The sequence below is a fragment of the Triturus cristatus genome, chromosome 11 (genome assembly GCF_964204655.1).
Source record: "Triturus cristatus chromosome 11, aTriCri1.1, whole genome shotgun sequence".
Taxonomy (NCBI): domain Eukaryota; kingdom Metazoa; phylum Chordata; class Amphibia; order Caudata; family Salamandridae; genus Triturus; species Triturus cristatus.
This window is the reverse complement of record NC_140594.1, coordinates 1,138,829,170-1,138,852,021: the sequence shown is the minus strand read 5'-3', so window position 1 is coordinate 1,138,852,021 and position 22,852 is coordinate 1,138,829,170. Positions and strand designations below refer to the sequence as shown.

The 22,852-nt window shown below is 44.7% G+C and overlaps 9 non-coding genes across 9 annotated transcripts; all 9 read right to left on the bottom strand.

Moving 5' to 3' along the window:
* Positions 1 to 396: 396 nt before the first annotated feature.
* On the bottom strand, positions 397 to 468 carry TRNAG-CCC (transfer RNA glycine (anticodon CCC)). The gene has a single exon. It is a non-coding gene; the product is annotated as a tRNA-Gly (tRNA).
* Positions 469 to 1,995: 1,527 nt separating this feature from the next.
* TRNAG-CCC (transfer RNA glycine (anticodon CCC)) lies at positions 1,996 to 2,068 on the bottom strand. The gene has a single exon. It is a non-coding gene; the product is annotated as a tRNA-Gly (tRNA).
* Positions 2,069 to 3,588: 1,520 nt separating this feature from the next.
* TRNAG-CCC (transfer RNA glycine (anticodon CCC)) lies at positions 3,589 to 3,660 on the bottom strand. The gene has a single exon. It is a non-coding gene; the product is annotated as a tRNA-Gly (tRNA).
* Positions 3,661 to 6,775: 3,115 nt separating this feature from the next.
* Positions 6,776 to 6,847, bottom strand: TRNAG-CCC (transfer RNA glycine (anticodon CCC)). The gene has a single exon. It is a non-coding gene; the product is annotated as a tRNA-Gly (tRNA).
* Positions 6,848 to 9,962: 3,115 nt separating this feature from the next.
* Positions 9,963 to 10,034, bottom strand: TRNAG-CCC (transfer RNA glycine (anticodon CCC)). Its single transcript has one exon. It is a non-coding gene; the product is annotated as a tRNA-Gly (tRNA).
* Positions 10,035 to 13,149: 3,115 nt separating this feature from the next.
* TRNAG-CCC (transfer RNA glycine (anticodon CCC)) lies at positions 13,150 to 13,221 on the bottom strand. Its single transcript has one exon. It is a non-coding gene; the product is annotated as a tRNA-Gly (tRNA).
* Positions 13,222 to 16,336: 3,115 nt separating this feature from the next.
* TRNAE-CUC (transfer RNA glutamic acid (anticodon CUC)) lies at positions 16,337 to 16,408 on the bottom strand. Its single transcript has one exon. It is a non-coding gene; the product is annotated as a tRNA-Glu (tRNA).
* Positions 16,409 to 19,523: 3,115 nt separating this feature from the next.
* On the bottom strand, positions 19,524 to 19,595 carry TRNAG-CCC (transfer RNA glycine (anticodon CCC)). The gene has a single exon. It is a non-coding gene; the product is annotated as a tRNA-Gly (tRNA).
* A 3,115-nt stretch (positions 19,596 to 22,710) lies between these two features.
* TRNAG-CCC (transfer RNA glycine (anticodon CCC)) lies at positions 22,711 to 22,782 on the bottom strand. The gene has a single exon. It is a non-coding gene; the product is annotated as a tRNA-Gly (tRNA).
* Between the last annotated feature and the right edge of the window lie 70 nt (positions 22,783 to 22,852).

The following is a 22,852-nucleotide window of genomic DNA, read 5'->3' as shown; positions in this document are numbered from 1 at the left end:
ATTCAGGTGAGAGAACAAGTGTGCACAAAATCGTTGGGGACTTTTGCCAGATTCATCGGTGGATCTTGCCTACTTTTATTCACATGCTAGATATTGCCTAGAAATGCTTTTTAATATAGAGATGCTAGAGTTAGAATGTCTGGTCGGGGTTCAGCCCTTTCATTGTCTACCGCCCGCAACATATTTATTACCAGCACATGTGAGTGGTGACTCTGCTTTTTGGAAAATAGCATCTAATAGGACAATGAATGTAGCAGATGGGGCGATCGAGATGCCTGCCTAAGTATTTCATTTTTTTTTTAATTTAACGTCTGAATAATCTGTTCATGATATTTCCGTTTTGTGACATGTTGCATTAAAACAAATCCTGCTTGGAGAACATATAAAAATTTGCACTGCATTGGCCGGGAATCGAACCCGGGTCAACTGCTTGGGAAGCAGCTATGCTCACCACTATACCACCAACGCCCTATGATGTGGGTGCTCTCGGTTCTAAAGATTACAACCCCGAGTTCAATGACTATCTTGCACCAGTTTCAATGGTGCATTTGGTTTAGATACCAACATGAAAAGCAGTAGAAAGTTTCTTGTAGAGGGTAAGGAACTGGGGATTGAAACCAAGGCCAAATCTGTGCAGAAGAGAAGAAATGGAAAGCAGTAGTACAAATAGTGGAAATGAACATATTTAGGCAGCATTGGAAGCAAAGCAGCGAAGAGAAAGAGAGTGCCTTCCATGAAATGCCCAGGAGAATGATAAGAGCAGAACGAAAAGGCAAGAATGACATTCAAAGCATGCCCAGAAAAACGTGTGACGGTCCCACCAGTCATTTATGCTTATAATTGGGTATCTTTACTTTCAAAGTATGGGGTTGATCCTTTGGCGATCACTCTGTTGTGTTTCAGCAGAGACAGATAGTTGAGAAGTCTTTTCTCACATAGCTAGCACAAGCCTGCGCTTTTCCTTGCTGGTAGCGTGGAAATGACAGATTGGTTCTCAGAAGAAAAAACAAGAAATATTATAGCAGAGGATGGTTTCGATCCATCGACCTCTGGGTTATGGGCCCAGCACGCTTCCGCTGCGCCACTCTGCTCCCTTGTAAAAGTGTTCTCTTTATGCAGAGGAGGAGCTTTCAGCGAAGTGGCGAGGGATTGGTGGGTCTCGCTCCTCATTTGCCTAAGCATGCTGCAATGTATGCTGGGTGCAGAAAATCTTCATCTTCTCGTCGCACAGTCAGTCATAACTGAAAGTGCAGACCCTCTTGGGAACTAGCAGTTTCAGGCCTTTACCAAGATAGCAGCTCTCTAACCCTCTCCTCTCTCTTTGATCCTAGCGCTAGCATGCTCAGGATTTGATTTTAACTGGGAGCCAGAGATCTACCTGGTGAGGGCTTGCCCGGTGTGAGGCTTTTGAGCATTTGGGAGCGTTCGGGACGTGAGGACGTTGGACAGGAAATGTTGCCATCTTGAAATATCCAACCTTCCTGCTGTCGTGAGAGGCTCTTCCCATGGACATCTGCCTCTTGGAGTCCTCTCAACTTGCTCTCTGATATAACATTTTGTGAGCTGCAGTTACATCCGATGGCTACAAGATGGCGCTGCATTCAGGTGAGAGAACAAGTGTGCACAAAATCGTTGGGGACTTTTGCCAGATTCATCGGTGGATCTTGCCTACTTTTATTCACATGCTAGATATTGCCTAGAAAGGCTTTTTAATATAGAGATGCTAGAGTTAGAATGTCTGGTCAGGGTTCAGCCCTTTCATTGTCTACCGCCCGCAACATATTTATTACCAGCACATGTGAGTGGTGACTCTGCTTTTTGGAAAATAGCATCTAATAGGACAATGAATGTAGCAGATGGGGCGATCGAGATGCCTGCCTAAGTATTTCATTTTTTTTTTAATTTAACGTCTGATTAATCTGTTCATGATATTTCCGTTTTGTGACATGTTGCATTAAAACAAATCCTGCTTGGAGAACATATAAAAATTTGCACTGCATTGGCCGGGAATCGAACCCGGGTCAACTGCTTGGGAAGCAGCTATAGCTCACCACTATACCACCAACGCCCTATGTTGTGGTTGCTCTCGGTTCTAAAGATTACAACCCCGAGTTCAATGACTATCTTGCAACAGTTTCAATGGTGCATTTGGTTTAGATACCAACATGAAAAGCAGTAGAAAGTTTCTTGTAGAGGGTAAGGAACTGGGGATTGAAACCAAGGCCAAATCTGTGCAGAAGAGAAGAAATGGAAAGCAGTAGTACAAATAGTGGAAATGAACATATTTAGGCAGCATTGGAAGCAAAGCAGCGAAGAGAAAGAGAGTGCCTTCCATGAAATGCCCAGGAGAATGATAAGAGCAGAACGAAAAGGCAAGAATGACATTCAAAGCATGCCCAGAAAAACGTGTGACGGTCCCACCAGTCATTTATGCTTATAATTGGGTATCTTTACTTTCAAAGTATGGGGTTGATCCTTTGGCGATCACTCTCTTGTATTTCAGCAGAGACAGATAGTTGAGAAGTCTTTTCTCACATAGCTAGCACAAGCCTGCGCTTTTCCTTGCTGGTAGCGTGGAAATGACAGATTGGTTCTCAGAAGAAAAAACAAGAAATATTATAGCAGAGGATGGTTTCGATCCTTCGACTTCTGGGCCCAGCACGCTTCCGCTGCGCCACTCTCCTCCCTTGTAAAAGTGTTCTCTTTATGCAGAGCAGGAGCTTTCAGTGAAGTGGCGAGGGATTGGTGGGTCTCGCTCCTCATTTGCCTAAGCATGCTGCAATGTATGCTGGGTGCAGAAAATCTTCATCTTCTCGTCTCACAGTCAGTCATAACTGAAAGTGCAGACCCTCTTGGGAACTAGCAGTTTCAGGCCTTTACCAAGATAGCAGCTCTCTAACCCTCTCCTCTCTCTTTGATCCTAGCGCTAGCATGCTCAGGATTTGATTTTAACTGGGAGCCAGAGATCTACCCGGTGAGGGCTTGCCCGGTGTGAGGCTTTTGAGCGTTTGGGAGCGTTCGGGACGTGAGGACATTGGACAGGAAATGTTGCCATCTTGAAATATCCAACCTTCCTGCTGTCGTGAGAGGCTCTTTCCATGGACATCTGCCTCTTGGAGTCCTCTCAACTTGCTCTCTGATATAACATTTTGTGAGCTGCAGTTACATCCGATGACTACAAGGTGGCGCTGCATTCAGGTGAGAGAACAAGTGTGCACAAAATCGTTGGGGACTTTTGCCAGATTCATCGGTGGATCTTGCCTACTTTTATTCACATGCTAGATATTGCCTAGAAATGCTTTTTAATATAGAGATGCTAGAGTTAGAATGTCTGGTCGGGGTTCAGCCCTTTCATTGTCTACCGCCCGCAACATATTTATTACCAGCACATGTGAGTGGTGACTCTGCTTTTTGGAAAATAGCATCTAATAGGACAATGAATGTAGCAGATGGGGCGATCGAGATGCCTGCCTAAGTATTTCATTTTTTTTTTAATTTAACGTCTGATTAATCTGTTCATGATATTTCCGTTTTGTGACATGTTGCATTAAAACAAATCCTGCTTGGAGAACATATAAAAATTTGCACTGCATTGGCCGGGAATCGAACCCGGGTCAACTGCTTGGGAAGCAGCTATGCTCACCACTATACCACCAACGCCCTATGATGTGGGTGCTCTCGGTTCTAAAGATTACAACCCCGAGTTCAATGACTATCTTGCACCAGTTTCAATGGTGCATTTGGTTTAGATACCAACATGAAAAGCAGTAGAAAGTTTCTTGTAGAGGGTAAGGAACTGGGGATTGAAACCAAGGCCAAATCTGTGCAGAAGAGAAGAAATGGAAAGCAGTAGTACAAATAGTGGAAATGAACATATTTAGGCAGCATTGGAAGCAAAGCAGTGAAGAGAAAGAGAGTGCCTTCCATGAAATGCCCAGGAGAATGATAAGAGCAGAACGAAAAGGCAAGAATGACATTCAAAGCATGCCCAGAAAAACGTGTGACGGTCCCACCAGTCATTTATGCTTATAATTGGGTATCTTTACTTTCAAAGTATGGGGTTGATCCTTTGGCGATCACTCTGTTGTGTTTCAGCAGAGACAGATAGTTGAGAAGTCTTTTCTCACATAGCTAGCACAAGCCTGCGCTTTTCCTTGCTGGTAGCGTGGAAATGACAGATTGGTTCTCAGAAGAAAAAACAAGAAATATTATAGCAGAGGATGGTTTCGATCCATCGACCTCTGGGTTATGGGCCCAGCACGCTTCCGCTGCGCCACTCTGCTCCCTTGTAAAAGTGTTCTCTTTATGCAGAGGAGGAGCTTTCAGCGAAGTGGCGAGGGATTGGTGGGTCTCGCTCCTCATTTGCCTAAGCATGCTGCAATGTATGCTGGGTGCAGAAAATCTTCATCTTCTCGTCTCACAGTCAGTCATAACTGAAAGTGCAGACCCTCTTGGGAACTAGCAGTTTCAGGCCTTTACCAAGATAGCAGCTCTCTAACCCTCTCCTCTCTCTTTGATCCTAGCGCTAGCATGCTCAGGATTTGATTTTAACTGGGAGCCAGAGATCTACCCGGTGAGGGCTTGCCCGGTGTGAGGCTTTTGAGCGTTTGGGAGCGTTCGGGACGTGAGGACATTGGACAGGAAATGTTGCCATCTTGAAATATCCAACCTTCCTGCTGTCGTGAGAGGCTCTTTCCATGGACATCTGCCTCTTGGAGTCCTCTCAACTTGCTCTCTGATATAACATTTTGTGAGCTGCAGTTACATCCGATGGCTACAAGATGGCGCTGCATTCAGGTGAGAGAACAAGTGTGCACAAAATCGTTGGGGACTTTTGCCAGATTCATCGGTGGATCTTGCCTACTTTTATTCACATGCTAGATATTGCCTAGAAATGCTTTTTAATATAGAGATGCTAGAGTTAGAATGTCTGGTCGGGGTTCAGCCCTTTCATTGTCTACCGCCCGCAACATATTTATTACCAGCACATGTGAGTGGTGACTCTGCTTTTTGGAAAATAGCATCTAATAGGACAATGAATGTAGCAGATGGGGCGATCGAGATGCCTGCCTAAGTATTTCATTTTTTTTTTAATTTAATGTCTGATTAATCTGTTCATGATATTTCCGTTTTGTGACATGTTGCATTAAAACAAATCCTGCTTGGAGAACATATAAAAATTTGCACTGCATTGGCCGGGAATCGAACCCGGGTCAACTGCTTGGGAAGCAGCTATGCTCACCACTATCCCACCAACGCCCTATGATGTGGTTGCTCTCGGTTCTAAAGATTACAACCCCGAGTTCAATGACTATCTTGCACCAGTTTCAATGGTGCATTTGGTTTAGATACCAACATGAAAAGCAGTAGAAAGTTTCTTGTAGAGGGTAAGGAACTGGGGATTGAAACCAAGGCCAAATCTGTGCAGAAGAGAAGAAATGGAAAGCAGTAGTACAAATAGTGGAAATGAACATATTTATGCAGCATTGGAAGCAAAGCAGCGAAGAGAAAGAGAGTGCCTTCCATGAAATGCCCAGGAGAATGATAAGAGCAGAACGAAAAGGCAAGAATGACATTCAAAGCATGCCCAGAAAAACGTGTGACGGTCCCACCAGTCATTTATGCTTATAATTGGGTATCTTTACTTTCAAAGTATGGGGTTGATCCTTTGGCGATCACTCTCTTGTATTTCAGCAGAGACAGATAGTTGAGAAGTCTTTTCTCACATAGCTAGCACAAGCCTGCGCTTTTCCTTGCTGGTAGCGTGGAAATGACAGATTGGTTCTCAGAAGAAAAAACAAGAAATATTATAGCAGAGGATGGTTTCGATCCATCGACCTCTGGGTTATGGGCCCAGCACGCTTCCGCTGCACCACTCTGCTCCCTTGTAAAAGTGTTCTCTTTATGCAGAGGAGGAGCTTTCAGCGAAGTGGCGAGGGATTGGTGGGTCTCGCTCCTCATTTGCCTAAGCATGCTGCAATGTATGCTGGGTGCAGAAAATCTTCATCTTCTCGTCTCACAGTCAGTCATAACTGAAAGTGCAGACCCTCTTGGGAACTAGCAGTTTCAGGCCTTTACCAAGATAGCAGCTCTCTAACCCTCTCCTCTCTCTTTGATCCTAGCGCTAGCATGCTCAGGATTTGATTTTATCTGGGAGCCAGAGATCTACCCGGTGAGGGCGAGGCTTTTGAGCGTTTGGGAGCGTTCGAGACGTGAGGACATTGGACAGGAAATGTTGCCATCTTGAAATATCCAACCTTCCTGCTGTCGTGAGAGGCTCTTTCCATGGACATCTGCCTCTTGGAGTCCTTTCAACTTGCTCTCTGATATAACATTTTGTGAGCTGCAGTTACATCCGATGGCTACAAGGTGGCGCTGCATTCAGGTGAGAGAACAAGTGTGCACAAAATCGTTGGGGACTTTTGCCAGATTCATCGGTGGATCTTGCCTACTTTTATTCACATGCTAGATATTGCCTAGAAATGCTTTTTAATATAGAGATGCTAGAGTTAGAATGTCTGGTCGGGGTTCAGCCCTTTCATTGTCTACCGCCCGCAACATATTTATTACCAGCACATGTGAGTGGTGACTCTGCTTTTTGGAAAATAGCATCTAATAGGACAATGAATGTAGCAGATGGGGCGATCGAGATGCCTGCCTAAGTATTTCATTTTTTTTTAAATTTAACGTCTGATTAATCTGTTCATGATATTTCCGTTTTGTGACATGTTGCATTAAAACAAATCCTGCTTGGAGAACATATAAAAATTTGCACTGCATTGGCCGGGAATCGAACCCGGGTCAACTGCTTGGGAAGCAGCTATGCTCACCACTATACCACCAACGCCCTATGATGTGGGTGCTCTCGGTTCTAAAGATTACAACCCCGAGTTCAATGACTATCTTGCACCAGTTTCAATGGTGCATTTGGTTTAGATACCAACATGAAAAGCAGTAGAAAGTTTCTTGTAGAGGGTAAGGAACTGGGGATTGAAACCAAGGCCAAATCTGTGCAGAAGAGAAGAAATGGAAAGCAGTAGTACAAATAGTGGAAATGAACATATTTAGGCAGCATTGGAAGCAAAGCAGTGAAGAGAAAGAGAGTGCCTTCCATGAAATGCCCAGGAGAATGATAAGAGCAGAACGAAAAGGCAAGAATGACATTCAAAGCATGCCCAGAAAAACGTGTGACGGTCCCACCAGTCATTTATGCTTATAATTGGGTATCTTTACTTTCAAAGTATGGGGTTGATCCTTTGGCGATCACTCTGTTGTGTTTCAGCAGAGACAGATAGTTGAGAAGTCTTTTCTCACATAGCTAGCACAAGCCTGCGCTTTTCCTTGCTGGTAGCGTGGAAATGACAGATTGGTTCTCAGAAGAAAAAACAAGAAATATTATAGCAGAGGATGGTTTCGATCCATCGACCTCTGGGTTATGGGCCCAGCACGCTTCCGCTGCGCCACTCTGCTCCCTTGTAAAAGTGTTCTCTTTATGCAGAGGAGGAGCTTTCAGCGAAGTGGCGAGGGATTGGTGGGTCTCGCTCCTCATTTGCCTAAGCATGCTGCAATGTATGCTGGGTGCAGAAAATCTTCATCTTCTCGTCTCACAGTCAGTCATAACTGAAAGTGCAGACCCTCTTGGGAACTAGCAGTTTCAGGCCTTTACCAAGATAGCAGCTCTCTAACCCTCTCCTCTCTCTTTGATCCTAGCGCTAGCATGCTCAGGATTTGATTTTAACTGGGAGCCAGAGATCTACCCGGTGAGGGCTTGCCCGGTGTGAGGCTTTTGAGCGTTTGGGAGCGTTCGGGACGTGAGGACATTGGACAGGAAATGTTGCCATCTTGAAATATCCAACCTTCCTGCTGTCGTGAGAGGCTCTTTCCATGGACATCTGCCTCTTGGAGTCCTCTCAACTTGCTCTCTGATATAACATTTTGTGAGCTGCAGTTACATCCGATGGCTACAAGATGGCGCTGCATTCAGGTGAGAGAACAAGTGTGCACAAAATCGTTGGGGACTTTTGCCAGATTCATCGGTGGATCTTGCCTACTTTTATTCACATGCTAGATATTGCCTAGAAAGGCTTTTTAATATAGAGATGCTAGAGTTAGAATGTCTGGTCAGGGTTCAGCCCTTTCATTGTCTACCGCCCGCAACATATTTATTACCAGCACATGTGAGTGGTGACTCTGCTTTTTGGAAAATAGCATCTAATAGGACAATGAATGTAGCAGATGGGGCGATCGAGATGCCTGCCTAAGTATTTCATTTTTTTTTTAATTTAACGTCTGATTAATCTGTTCATGATATTTCCGTTTTGTGACATGTTGCATTAAAACAAATCCTGCTTGGAGAACATATAAAAATTTGCACTGCATTGGCCGGGAATCGAACCCGGGTCAACTGCTTGGGAAGCAGCTATGCTCACCACTATCCCACCAACGCCCTATGATGTGGTTGCTCTCGGTTCTAAAGATTACAACCCCGAGTTCAATGACTATCTTGCACCAGTTTCAATGGTGCATTTGGTTTAGATACCAACATGAAAAGCAGTAGAAAGTTTCTTGTAGAGGGTAAGGAACTGGGGATTGAAACCAAGGCCAAATCTGTGCAGAAGAGAAGAAATGGAAAGCAGTAGTACAAATAGTGGAAATGAACATATTTATGCAGCATTGGAAGCAAAGCAGCGAAGAGAAAGAGAGTGCCTTCCATGAAATGCCCAGGAGAATGATAAGAGCAGAACGAAAAGGCAAGAATGACATTCAAAGCATGCCCAGAAAAACGTGTGACGGTCCCACCAGTCATTTATGCTTATAATTGGGTATCTTTACTTTCAAAGTATGGGGTTGATCCTTTGGCGATCACTCTCTTGTATTTCAGCAGAGACAGATAGTTGAGAAGTCTTTTCTCACATAGCTAGCACAAGCCTGCGCTTTTCCTTGCTGGTAGCGTGGAAATGACAGATTGGTTCTCAGAAGAAAAAACAAGAAATATTATAGCAGAGGATGGTTTCGATCCATCGACCTCTGGGTTATGGGCCCAGCACGCTTCCGCTGCGCCACTCTGCTCCCTTGTAAAAGTGTTCTCTTTATGCAGAGGAGGAGCTTTCAGCGAAGTGGCGAGGGATTGGTGGGTCTCGCTCCTCATTTGCCTAAGCATGCTGCAATGTATGCTGGGTGCAGAAAATCTTCATCTTCTCGTCTCACAGTCAGTCATAACTGAAAGTGCAGACCCTCTTGGGAACTAGCAGTTTCAGGCCTTTACCAAGATAGCAGCTCTCTAACCCTCTCCTCTCTCTTTGATCCTAGCGCTAGCATGCTCAGGATTTGATTTTATCTGGGAGCCAGAGATCTACCCGGTGAGGGCGAGGCTTTTGAGCGTTTGGGAGCGTTCGGGACGTGAGGACATTGGACAGGAAATGTTGCCATCTTGAAATATCCAACCTTCCTGCTGTCGTGAGAGGCTCTTTCCATGGACATCTGCCTCTTGGAGTCCTCTCAACTTGCTCTCTGATATAACATTTTGTGAGCTGCAGTTACATCCGATGGCTACAAGGTGGCGCTGCATTCAGGTGAGAGAACAAGTGTGCACAAAATCGTTGGGGACTTTTGCCAGATTCATCGGTGGATCTTGCCTACTTTTATTCACATGCTAGATATTGCCTAGAAATGCTTTTTAATATAGAGATGCTAGAGTTAGAATGTCTGGTCGGGGTTCAGCCCTTTCATTGTCTACCGCCCGCAACATATTTATTACCAGCACATGTGAGTGGTGACTCTGCTTTTTGGAAAATAGCATCTAATAGGACAATGAATGTAGCAGATGGGGCGATCGAGATGCCTGCCTAAGTATTTCATTTTTTTTTACATTTAACGTCTGATTAATCTGTTCATGATATTTCCGTTTTGTGACATGTTGCATTAAAACAAATCCTGCTTGGAGAACATATAAAAATTTGCACTGCATTGGCCGGGAATCGAACCCGGGTCAACTGCTTGGGAAGCAGCTATGCTCACCACTATACCACCAACGCCCTATGATGTGGGTGCTCTCGGTTCTAAAGATTACAACCCCGAGTTCAATGACTATCTTGCACCAGTTTCAATGGTGCATTTGGTTTAGATACCAACATGAAAAGCAGTAGAAAGTTTCTTGTAGAGGGTAAGGAACTGGGGATTGAAACCAAGGCCAAATCTGTGCAGAAGAGAAGAAATGGAAAGCAGTAGTACAAATAGTGGAAATGAACATATTTAGGCAGCATTGGAAGCAAAGCAGTGAAGAGAAAGAGAGTGCCTTCCATGAAATGCCCAGGAGAATGATAAGAGCAGAACGAAAAGGCAAGAATGACATTCAAAGCATGCCCAGAAAAACGTGTGACGGTCCCACCAGTCATTTATGCTTATAATTGGGTATCTTTACTTTCAAAGTATGGGGTTGATCCTTTGGCGATCACTCTGTTGTGTTTCAGCAGAGACAGATAGTTGAGAAGTCTTTTCTCACATAGCTAGCACAAGCCTGCGCTTTTCCTTGCTGGTAGCGTGGAAATGACAGATTGGTTCTCAGAAGAAAAAACAAGAAATATTATAGCAGAGGATGGTTTCGATCCATCGACCTCTGGGTTATGGGCCCAGCACGCTTCCGCTGCGCCACTCTGCTCCCTTGTAAAAGTGTTCTCTTTATGCAGAGGAGGAGCTTTCAGCGAAGTGGCGAGGGATTGGTGGGTCTCGCTCCTCATTTGCCTAAGCATGCTGCAATGTATGCTGGGTGCAGAAAATCTTCATCTTCTCGTCTCACAGTCAGTCATAACTGAAAGTGCAGACCCTCTTGGGAACTAGCAGTTTCAGGCCTTTACCAAGATAGCAGCTCTCTAACCCTCTCCTCTCTCTTTGATCCTAGCGCTAGCATGCTCAGGATTTGATTTTAACTGGGAGCCAGAGATCTACCCGGTGAGGGCTTGCCCGGTGTGAGGCTTTTGAGCGTTTGGGAGCGTTCGGCACGTGAGGACATTGGACAGGAAATGTTGCCATCTTGAAATATCCAACCTTCCTGCTGTCGTGAGAGGCTCTTTCCATGGACATCTGCCTCTTGGAGTCCTCTCAACTTGCTCTCTGATATAACATTTTGTGAGCTGCAGTTACATCCGATGGCTACAAGATGGCGCTGCATTCAGGTGAGAGAACAAGTGTGCACAAAATCGTTGGGGACTTTTGCCAGATTCATCGGTGGATCTTGCCTACTTTTATTCACATGCTAGATATTGCCTAGAAATGCTTTTTAATATAGAGATGCTAGAGTTAGAATGTCTGGTCGGGGTTCAGCCCTTTCATTGTCTACCGCCCGCAACATATTTATTACCAGCACATGTGAGTGGTGACTCTGCTTTTTGGAAAATAGCATCTAATAGGACAATGAATGTAGCAGATGGGGCGATCGAGATGCCTGCCTAAGTATTTCATTTTTTTTTTAATTTAACGTCTGATTAATCTGTTCATGATATTTCCGTTTTGTGACATGTTGCATTAAAACAAATCCTGCTTGGAGAACATATAAAAATTTGCACTGCATTGGCCGGGAATCGAACCCGGGTCAACTGCTTGGGAAGCAGCTATGCTCACCACTATCCCACCAACGCCCTATGATGTGGTTGCTCTCGGTTCTAAAGATTACAACCCCGAGTTCAATGACTATCTTGCACCAGTTTCAATGGTGCATTTGGTTTAGATACCAACATGAAAAGCAGTAGAAAGTTTCTTGTAGAGGGTAAGGAACTGGGGATTGAAACCAAGGCCAAATCTGTGCAGAAGAGAAGAAATGGAAAGCAGTAGTACAAATAGTGGAAATGAACATATTTATGCAGCATTGGAAGCAAAGCAGCGAAGAGAAAGAGAGTGCCTTCCATGAAATGCCCAGGAGAATGATAAGAGCAGAACGAAAAGGCAAGAATGACATTCAAAGCATGCCCAGAAAAACGTGTGACGGTCCCACCAGTCATTTATGCTTATAATTGGGTATCTTTACTTTCAAAGTATGGGGTTGATCCTTTGGCGATCACTCTCTTGTATTTCAGCAGAGACAGATAGTTGAGAAGTCTTTTCTCACATAGCTAGCACAAGCCTGCGCTTTTCCTTGCTGGTTGCGTGGAAATGACAGATTGGTTCTCAGAAGAAAAAACAAGAAATATTATAGCAGAGGATGGTTTCGATCCATCGACCTCTGGGTTATGGGCCCAGCACGCTTCCGCTGCGCCACTCTGCTCCCTTGTAAAAGTGTTCTCTTTATGCAGAGGAGGAGCTTTCAGCGAAGTGGCGAGGGATTGGTGGGTCTCGCTCCTCATTTGCCTAAGCATGCTGCAATGTATGCTGGGTGCAGAAAATCTTCATCTTCTCGTCTCACAGTCAGTCATAACTGAAAGTGCAGACCCTCTTGGGAACTAGCAGTTTCAGGCCTTTACCAAGATAGCAGCTCTCTAACCCTCTCCTCTCTCTTTGATCCTAGCGCTAGCATGCTCAGGATTTGATTTTATCTGGGAGCCAGAGATCTACCCGGTGAGGGCGAGGCTTTTGAGCGTTTGGGAGCGTTCGGGACGTGAGGACATTGGACAGGAAATGTTGCCATCTTGAAATATCCAACCTTCCTGCTGTCGTGAGAGGCTCTTTCCATGGACATCTGCCTCTTGGAGTCCTCTCAACTTGCTCTCTGATATAACATTTTGTGAGCTGCAGTTACATCCGATGGCTACAAGGTGGCGCTGCATTCAGGTGAGAGAACAAGTGTGCGCAAAATCGTTGGGGACTTTTGCCAGATTCATTGGTGGATCTTGCCTACTTTTATTCACATGCTAGATATTGCCTAGAAATGCTTTTTAATATAGAGATGCTAGAGTTAGAATGTCTGGTCGGGGTTCAGCCCTTTCATTGTCTACCGCCCGCAACATATTTATTACCAGCACATGTGAGTGGTGACTCTGCTTTTTGGAAAATAGCATCTAATAGGACAATGAATGTAGCAGATGGGGCGATCGAGATGCCTGCCTAAGTATTTCATTTTTTTTTAAATTTAACGTCTGATTAATCTGTTCATGATATTTCCGTTTTGTGACATGTTGCATTAAAACAAATCCTGCTTGGAGAACATATAAAAATTTGCACTGCATTGGCCGGGAATCGAACCCGGGTCAACTGCTTGGGAAGCAGCTATGCTCACCACTATACCACCAACGCCCTATGATGTGGGTGCTCTCGGTTCTAAAGATTACAACCCCGAGTTCAATGACTATCTTGCACCAGTTTCAATGGTGCATTTGGTTTAGATACCAACATGAAAAGCAGTAGAAAGTTTCTTGTAGAGGGTAAGGAACTGGGGATTGAAACCAAGGCCAAATCTGTGCAGAAGAGAAGAAATGGAAAGCAGTAGTACAAATAGTGGAAATGAACATATTTAGGCAGCATTGGAAGCAAAGCAGTGAAGAGAAAGAGAGTGCCTTCCATGAAATGCCCAGGAGAATGATAAGAGCAGAACGAAAAGGCAAGAATGACATTCAAAGCATGCCCAGAAAAACGTGTGACGGTCCCACCAGTCATTTATGCTTATAATTGGGTATCTTTACTTTCAAAGTATGGGGTTGATCCTTTGGCGATCACTCTGTTGTGTTTCAGCAGAGACAGATAGTTGAGAAGTCTTTTCTCACATAGCTAGCACAAGCCTGCGCTTTTCCTTGCTGGTAGCGTGGAAATGACAGATTGGTTCTCAGAAGAAAAAACAAGAAATATTATAGCAGAGGATGGTTTCGATCCATCGACCTCTGGGTTATGGGCCCAGCACGCTTCCGCTGCGCCACTCTGCTCCCTTGTAAAAGTGTTCTCTTTATGCAGAGGAGGAGCTTTCAGCGAAGTGGCGAGGGATTGGTGGGTCTCGCTCCTCATTTGCCTAAGCATGCTGCAATGTATGCTGGGTGCAGAAAATCTTCATCTTCTTGTCTCACAGTCAGTCATAACTGAAAGTGCAGACCCTCTTGGGAACTAGCAGTTTCAGGCCTTTACCAAGATAGCAGCTCTCTAACCCTCTCCTCTCTCTTTGATCCTAGCGCTAGCATGCTCAGGATTTGATTTTAACTGGGAGCCAGAGATCTACCCGGTGAGGGCTTGCCCGGTGTGAGGCTTTTGAGCGTTTGGGAGCGTTCGGGACGTGAGGACATTGGACAGGAAATGTTGCCATCTTGAAATATCCAACCTTCCTGCTGTCGTGAGAGGCTCTTTCCATGGACATCTGCCTCTTGGAGTCCTCTCAACTTGCTCTCTGATATAACATTTTGTGAGCTGCAGTTACATCCGATGGCTACAAGATGGCGCTGCATTCAGGTGAGAGAACAAGTGTGCACAAAATCGTTGGGGACTTTTGCCAGATTCATCGGTGGATCTTGCCTACTTTTATTCACATGCTAGATATTGCCTAGAAATGCTTTTTAATATAGAGATGCTAGAGTTAGAATGTCTGGTCGGGGTTCAGCCCTTTCATTGTCTACCGCCCGCAACATATTTATTACCAGCACATGTGAGTGGTGACTCTGCTTTTTGGAAAATAGCATCTAATAGGACAATGAATGTAGCAGATGGGGCGATCGAGATGCCTGCCTAAGTATTTCATTTTTTTTTTAATTTAACGTCTGATTAATCTGTTCATGATATTTCCGTTTTGTGACATGTTGCATTAAAACAAATCCTGCTTGGAGAACATATAAAAATTTGCACTGCATTGGCCGGGAATCGAACCCGGGTCAACTGCTTGGGAAGCAGCTATGCTCACCACTATCCCACCAACGCCCTATGATGTGGTTGCTCTCGGTTCTAAAGATTACAACCCCGAGTTCAATGACTATCTTGCACCAGTTTCAATGGTGCATTTGGTTTAGATACCAACATGAAAAGCAGTAGAAAGTTTCTTGTAGAGGGTAAGGAACTGGGGATTGAAACCAAGGCCAAATCTGTGCAGAAGAGAAGAAATGGAAAGCAGTAGTACAAATAGTGGAAATGAACATATTTATGCAGCATTGGAAGCAAAGCAGCGAAGAGAAAGAGAGTGCCTTCCATGAAATGCCCAGGAGAATGATAAGAGCAGAACGAAAAGGCAAGAATGACATTCAAAGCATGCCCAGAAAAACGTGTGACGGTCCCACCAGTCATTTATGCTTATAATTGGGTATCTTTACTTTCAAAGTATGGGGTTGATCCTTTGGCGATCACTCTCTTGTATTTCAGCAGAGACAGATAGTTGAGAAGTCTTTTCTCACATAGCTAGCACAAGCCTGCGCTTTTCCTTGCTGGTAGCGTGGAAATGACAGATTGGTTCTCAGAAGAAAAAACAAGAAATATTATAGCAGAGGATGGTTTCGATCCATCGACCTCTGGGTTATGGGCCCAGCACGCTTCCGCTGCGCCACTCTGCTCCCTTGTAAAAGTGTTCTCTTTATGCAGAGGAGGAGCTTTCAGCGAAGTGGCGAGGGATTGGTGGGTCTCGCTCCTCATTTGCCTAAGCATGCTGCAATGTATGCTGGGTGCAGAAAATCTTCATCTTCTCGTCTCACAGTCAGTCATAACTGAAAGTGCAGACCCTCTTGGGAACTAGCAGTTTCAGGCCTTTACCAAGATAGCAGCTCTCTAACCCTCTCCTCTCTCTTTGATCCTAGCGCTAGCATGCTCAGGATTTGATTTTATCTGGGAGCCAGAGATCTACCCGGTGAGGGCGAGGCTTTTGAGCGTTTGGGAGCATTCGGGACGTGAGGACATTGGACAGGAAATGTTGCCATCTTGAAATATCCAACCTTCCTGCTGTCGTGAGAGGCTCTTTCCATGGACATCTGCCTCTTGGAGTCCTCTCAACTTGCTCTCTGATATAACATTTTGTGAGCTGCAGTTACATCCGATGGCTACAAGGTGGCGCTGCATTCAGGTGAGAGAACAAGTGTGCACAAAATCGTTGGGGACTTTTGCCAGATTCATCGGTGGATCTTGCCTACTTTTATTCACATGCTAGATATTGCCTAGAAATGCTTTTTAATATAGAGATGCTAGAGTTAGAATGTCTGGTCGGGGTTCAGCCCTTTCATTGTCTACCGCCCGCAACATATTTATTACCAGCACATGTGAGTGGTGACTCTGCTTTTTGGAAAATAGCATCTAATAGGACAATGAATGTAGCAGATGGGGCGATCGAGATGCCTGCCTAAGTATTTCATTTTTTTTTAAATTTAACGTCTGATTAATCTGTTCATGATATTTCCGTTTTGTGACATGTTGCATTAAAACAAATCCTGCTTGGAGAACATATAAAAATTTGCACTGCATTGGCCGGGAATCGAACCCGGGTCAACTGCTTGAGAAGCAGCTATGCTCACCACTATACCACCAACGCCCTATGATGTGGGTGCTCTCGGTTCTAAAGATTACAACCCCGAGTTCAATGACTATCTTGCACCAGTTTCAATGGTGCATTTGGTTTAGATACCAACATGAAAAGCAGTAGAAAGTTTCTTGTAGAGGGTAAGGAACTGGGGATTGAAACCAAGGCCAAATCTGTGCAGAAGAGAAGAAATGGAAAGCAGTAGTACAAATAGTGGAAATGAACATATTTAGGCAGCATTGGAAGCAAAGCAGCGAAGAGAAAGAGAGTGCCTTCCATGAAATGCCCAGGAGAATGATAAGAGCAGAACGAAAAGGCAAGAATGACATTCAAAGCATGCCCAGAAAAACGTGTGACGGTCCCACCAGTCATTTATGCTTATAATTGGGTATCTTTACTTTCAAAGTATGGGGTTGATCCTTTGGCGATCACTCTGTTGTGTTTCAGCAGAGACAGATAGTTGAGAAGTCTTTTCTCACATAGCTAGCACAAGCCTGCGCTTTTCCTTGCTGGTAGCGTGGAAATGACAGATTGGTTCTCAGAAGAAAAAACAAGAAATATTATAGCAGAGGATGGTTTCGATCCATCGACCTCTGGGTTATGGGCCCAGCACGCTTCCGCTGCGCCACTCTGCTCCCTTGTAAAAGTGTTCTCTTTATGCAGAGGAGGAGCTTTCAGCGAAGTGGCGAGGGATTGGTGGGTCTCGCTCCTCATTTGCCTAAGCATGCTGCAATGTATGCTGGGTGCAGAAAATCTTCATCTTCTCGTCTCACAGTCAGTCATAACTGAAAGTGCAGACCCTCTTGGGAACTAGCAGTTTCAGGCCTTTACCAAGATAGCAGCTCTCTAACCCTCTCCTCTCTCTTTGATCCTAGCGCTAGCATGCTCAGGATTTGATTTTAACTGGGAGCCAGAGATCTACCCGGTGAGGGCTTGCCCGGTGTGAGGCTTTTGAGCGTTTGGGAGCGTTCGGGGCGTGAGGACATTGGACAGGAAATGTTGCCATCTTGAAATATCCAACCTTCCTGCTGTCGTGAGAGGCTCTTTCCATGGACATCTGCCTCTTGGAGTCCTCTCAACTTGCTCTCTGATATAACATTTTGTGAGCTGCAGTTACATCCGATGGCTACAAGATGGCGCTGCATTCAGGTGAGAGAACAAGTGTGCACAAAATCGTTGGGGACTTTTGCCAGATTCATCGGTGGATCTTGCCTACTTTTATTCACATGCTAGATATTGCCTAGAAATGCTTTTTAATATAGAGATGCTAGAGTTAGAATGTCTGGTCGGGGTTCAGCCCTTTCATTGTCTACCGCCCGCAACATATTTATTACCAGCACATGTGAGTGGTGACTCTGCTTTTTGGAAAATAGCATCTAATAGGACAATGAATGTAGCAGATGGGGCGATCGAGATGCCTGCCTAAGTATTTCATTTTTTTTTTAATTTAACGTCTGATTAATCTGTTCATGATATTTCCGTTTTGTGACATGTTGCATTAAAACAAATCCTGCTTGGAGAACATATAAAAATTTGCACTGCATTGGCCGGGAATCGAACCCGGGTCAACTGCTTGGGAAGCAGCTATGCTCACTACTATCCCACCAACGCCCTATGATGTGGTTGCTCTCGGTTCTAAAGATTACAACCCCGAGTTCAATGACTATCTTGCACCAGTTTCAATGGTGCATTTGGTTTAGATACCAACATGAAAAGCAGTAGAAAGTTTCTTGTAGAGGGTAAGGAACTGGGGATTGAAACCAAGGCCAAATCTGTGCAGAAGAGAAGAAATGGAAAGCAGTAGTACAAATAGTGGAAATGAACATATTTATGCAGCATTGGAAGCAAAGCAGCGAAGAGAAAGAGAGTGCCTTCCATGAAATGCCCAGGAGAATGATAAGAGCAGAACGAAAAGGCAAGAATGACATTCAAAGCATGCCCAGAAAAACGTGTGACGGTCCCACCAGTCATTTATGCTTATAATTGGGTATCTTTACTTTCAAAGTATGGGGTTGATCCTTTGGCGATCACTCTCTTGTATTTCAGCAGAGACAGATAGTTGAGAAGTCTTTTCTCACATAGCTAGCACAAGCCTGCGCTTTTCCTTGCTGGTAGCGTGGAAATGACAGATTGGTTCTCAGAAGAAAAAACAAGAAATATTATAGCAGAGGATGGTTTCGATCCATCGACCTCTGGGTTATGGGCCCAGCACGCTTCCGCTGCGCCACTCTGCTCCCTTGTAAAAGTGTTCTCTTTATGCAGAGGAGGAGCTTTCAGCGAAGTGGCGAGGGATTGGTGGGTCTCGCTCCTCATTTGCCTAAGCATGCTGCAATGTATGCTGGGTGCAGAAAATCTTCATCTTCTCGTCTCACAGTCAGTCATAACTGAAAGTGCAGACCCTCTTGGGAACTAGCAGTTTCAGGCCTTTACCAAGATAGCAGCTCTCTAACCCTCTCCTCTCTCTTTGATCCTAGCGCTAGCATGCTCAGGATTTGATTTTATCTGGGAGCCAGAGATCTACCCGGTGAGGGCGAGGCTTTTGAGCGTTTGGGAGCGTTCGGGACGTGAGGACATTGGACAGGAAATGTTGCCATCTTGAAATATCCAACCTTCCTGCTGTCGTGAGAGGCTCTTTCCATGGACATCTGCCTCTTGGAGTCCTCTCAACTTGCTCTCTGATATAACATTTTGTGAGCTGCAGTTACATCCGATGGCTACAAGGTGGCGCTGCATTCAGGTGAGAGAACAAGTGTGCACAAAATCGTTGGGGACTTTTGCCAGATTCATCGGTGGATCTTGCCTACTTTTATTCACATGCTAGATATTGCCTAGAAATGCTTTTTAATATAGAGATGCTAGAGTTAGAATGTCTGGTCGGGGTTCAGCCCTTTCATTGTCTACCGCCCGCAACATATTTATTACCAGCACATGTGAGTGGTGACTCTGCTTTTTGGAAAATAGCATCTAATAGGACAATGAATGTAGCAGATGGGGCGATCGAGATGCCTGCCTAAGTATTTCATTTTTTTTTAAATTTAACGTCTGATTAATCTGTTCATGATATTTCCGTTTTGTGACATGTTGCATTAAAACAAATCCTGCTTGGAGAACATATAAAAATTTGCACTGCATTGGCCGGGAATCGAACCCGGGTCAACTGCTTGGGAAGCAGCTATGCTCACCACTATACCACCAACGCCCTATGATGTGGGTGCTCTCGGTTCTAAAGATTACAACCCCGAGTTCAATGACTATCTTGCACCAGTTTCAATGGTGCATTTGGTTTAGATACCAACATGAAAAGCAGTAGAAAGTTTCTTGTAGAGGGTAAGGAACTGGGGATTGAAACCAAGGCCAAATCTGTGCAGAAGAGAAGAAATGGAAAGCAGTAGTACAAATAGTGGAAATGAACATATTTAGGCAGCATTGGAAGCAAAGCAGCGAAGAGAAAGAGAGTGCCTTCCATGAAATGCCCAGGAGAATGATAAGAGCAGAACGAAAAGGCAAGAATGACATTCAAAGCATGCCCAGAAAAACGTGTGACGGTCCCACCAGTCATTTATGCTTATAATTGGGTATCTTTACTTTCAAAGTATGGGGTTGATCCTTTGGCGATCACTCTGTTGTGTTTCAGCAGAGACAGATAGTTGAGAAGTCTTTTCTCACATAGCTAGCACAAGCCTGCGCTTTTCCTTGCTGGTAGCGTGGAAATTACAGATTGGTTCTCAGAAGAAAAAACAAGAAATATTATAGCAGAGGATGGTTTCGATCCATCGACCTCTGGGTTATGGGCCCAGCACGCTTCCGCTGCGCCACTCTGCTCCCTTGTAAAAGTGTTCTCTTTATGCAGAGGAGGAGCTTTCAGCGAAGTGGTGAGGGATTGGTGGGTCTCGCTCCTCATTTGCCTAAGCATGCTGCAATGTATGCTGGGTGCAGAAAATATTCATCTTCTCGTCTCACAGTCAGTCATAACTGAAAGTGCAGACCCTCTTGGGAACTAGCAGTTTCAGGCCTTTACCAAGATAGCAGCTCTCTAACCCTCTCCTCTCTCTTTGATCCTAGCGCTAGCATGCTCAGGATTTGATTTTAACTGGGAGCCAGAGATCTACCCGGTGAGGACTTGCCCGGTGTGAGGCTTTTGAGCGTTTGGGAGCGTTCGGGACGTGAGGACATTGGACAGGAAATGTTGCCATCTTGAAATATCCAACCTTCCTGCTGTCGTGAGAGGCTCTTTCCATGGACATCTGCCTCTTGGAGTCCTCTCAACTTGCTCTCTGATATAACATTTTGTGAGCTGCAGTTACATCCGATGGCTACAAGATGGCGCTGCATTCAGGTGAGAGAACAAGTGTGCACAAAATCGTTGGGGACTTTTGCCAGATTCATCGGTGGATCTTGCCTACTTTTATTCACATGCTAGATATTGCCTAGAAATGCTTTTTAATATAGAGATGCTAGAGTTAGAATGTCTGGTCGGGGTTCAGCCCTTTCATTGTCTACCGCCCGCAACATATTTATTACCAGCACATGTGAGTGGTGACTCTGCTTTTTGGAAAATAGCATCTAATAGGACAATGAATGTAGCAGATGGGGCGATCGAGATGCCTGCCTAAGTATTTCATTTTTTTTTTAATTTAACGTCTGATTAATCTGTTCATGATATTTCCGTTTTGTGACATGTTGCATTAAAACAAATCCTGCTTGGAGAACATATAAAAATTTGCACTGCATTGGCCGGGAATCGAACCCGGGTCAACTGCTTGGGAAGCAGCTATGCTCACCACTATCCCACCAACGCCCTATGATGTGGTTGCTCTCGGTTCTAAAGATTACAACCCCGAGTTCAATGACTATCTTGCACCAGTTTCAATGGTGCATTTGGTTTAGATACCAACATGAAAAGCAGTAGAAAGTTTCTTGTAGAGGGTAAGGAACTGGGGATTGAAACCAAGGCCAAATCTGTGCAGAAGAGAAGAAATGGAAAGCAGTAGTACAAATAGTGGAAATGAACATATTTATGCAGCATTGGAAGCAAAGCAGCGAAGAGAAAGAGAGTGCCTTCCATGAAATGCCCAGGAGAATGATAAGAGCAGAACGAAAAGGCAAGAATGACATTCAAAGCATGCCCAGAAAAACGTGTGACGGTCCCACCAGTCATTTATGCTTATAATTGGGTATCTTTACTTTCAAAGTATGGGGTTGATCCTTTGGCGATCACTCTCTTGTATTTCAGCAGAGACAGATAGTTGAGAAGTCTTTTCTCACATAGCTAGCACAAGCCTGCGCTTTTCCTTGCTGGTAGCGTGGAAATGACAGATTGGTTCTCAGAAGAAAAAACAAGAAATATTATAGCAGAGGATGGTTTCGATCCATCGACCTCTGGGTTATGGGCCCAGCACGCTTCCGCTGCGCCACTCTGCTCCCTTGTAAAAGTGTTCTCTTTATGCAGAGGAGGAGCTTTCAACGAAGTGGCGAGGGATTGGTGGGTCTCGCTCCTCATTTGCCTAAGCATGCTGCAATGTATGCTGGGTGCAGAAAATCTTCATCTTCTCGTCTCACAGTCAGTCATAACTGAAAGTGCAGACCCTCTTGGGAACTAGCAGTTTCAGGCCTTTACCAAGATAGCAGCTCTCTAACCCTCTCCTCTCTCTTTGATCCTAGCGCTAGCATGCTCAGGATTTGATTTTATCTGGGAGCCAGAGATCTACCCGGTGAGGGCGAGGCTTTTGAGCGTTTGGGAGCGTTCGGGACGTGAGGACATTGGACAGGAAATGTTGCCATCTTGAAATATCCAACCTTCCTGCTGTCGTGAGAGGCTCTTTCCATGGACATCTGCCTCTTGGAGTCCTCTCAACTTGCTCTCTGATATAACATTTTGTGAGCTGCAGTTACATCCGATGGCTACAAGGTGGCGCTGCATTCAGGTGAGAGAACAAGTGTGCACAAAATCGTTGGGGACTTTTGCCAGATTCATCGGTGGATCTTGCCTACTTTTATTCACATGCTAGATATTGCCTAGAAATGCTTTTTAATATAGAGATGCTAGAGTTAGAATGTCTGGTCGGGGTTCAGCCCTTTCATTGTCTACCGCCCGCAACATATTTATTACCAGCACATGTGAGTGGTGACTCTGCTTTTTGGAAAATAGCATCTAATAGGACAATGAATGTAGCAGATGGGGCGATCGAGATGCCTGCCTAAGTATTTCATTTTTTTTTTAATTTAACGTCTGATTAATCTGTTCATGATATTTCCGTTTTGTGACATGTTGCATTAAAACAAATCCTGCTTGGAGAACATATAAAAATTTGCACTGCATTGGCCGGGAATCGAACCCGGGTCAACTGCTTGGGAAGCAGCTATGCTCACCACTATACCACCAACGCCCTATGATGTGGGTGCTCTCGGTTCTAAAGATTACAACCCCGAGTTCAATGACTATCTTGCACCAGTTTC